The sequence below is a fragment of the Macrobrachium nipponense genome, chromosome 13 (genome assembly GCF_015104395.2).
Source record: "Macrobrachium nipponense isolate FS-2020 chromosome 13, ASM1510439v2, whole genome shotgun sequence".
Lineage (NCBI taxonomy): Eukaryota > Metazoa > Arthropoda > Malacostraca > Decapoda > Palaemonidae > Macrobrachium > Macrobrachium nipponense.
The window spans coordinates 43,082,337-43,083,149 of NC_087206.1; positions in this window are offsets into that span (position 1 = coordinate 43,082,337).

Genomic DNA, 813 nt, shown 5'->3' on the forward strand with positions numbered 1-813 from the left:
AATAACTATGTATATTTTTCACGTATAAATAAAGGTAATGCCACGGAGGAAAATGAAAAGACGAGAACTGCCGACATCTTTCGGTCTTAATTACCCTTTACTATAGTAAAGGGCCGTTAAGACCGAAAGATCTCGACAGTTCTCGTTTTTTCCATTTTCCTCCGTGGCATTACCTTTATTTATACGTACCATCACGTTTTATACATTTCGTAATCAAGTTATTCATATTCTTTACGTATACGATAGGAGGCAGGCCAAGCCAGATTGGAAGTGGTATCGGTAAAGCCTGAGAAACCAAATAATCATCGTTATTCAAATGAATTTTTATGACACTTCTGCGGACTTTGCGATTCCCTGCTAAGGTGCCCCCGGCAGTTGCTTGCTGGTTTCTACGCACACATTATCCATCTTCTTTCCGTCAGCGGTAAATGTAAGATTTTATAATTGTCCATTGGGTAGATTTAGGTGATAACTCCGCGTTTCGTAGTTCTTTGGATATTACAGTATCCTACGGTTTATTAAGAATTTACCGGTTATTTTTTGGGGATCGACTGTAAGTAAATCCCAGAGGCTAGTACCAAACATGGCAAAATACACTGGATGCCCCAATCCCTAGTGGCTTTCGTATTCTTGGGACCGTTCCTTGCAGTCCGTGCGAGGTTATTGCCTAGAATAACCGTCCATTGATGTATTGCAGATATTAATGTAAAACAAAGATAATAGCAGAAAAGATGTTCGGGAGCTAGTAATCAGGATTCTGGATTTAATCTTTTTTAGTGTTCAAGCCTACGTATAAACTATATGCGTTGGTAG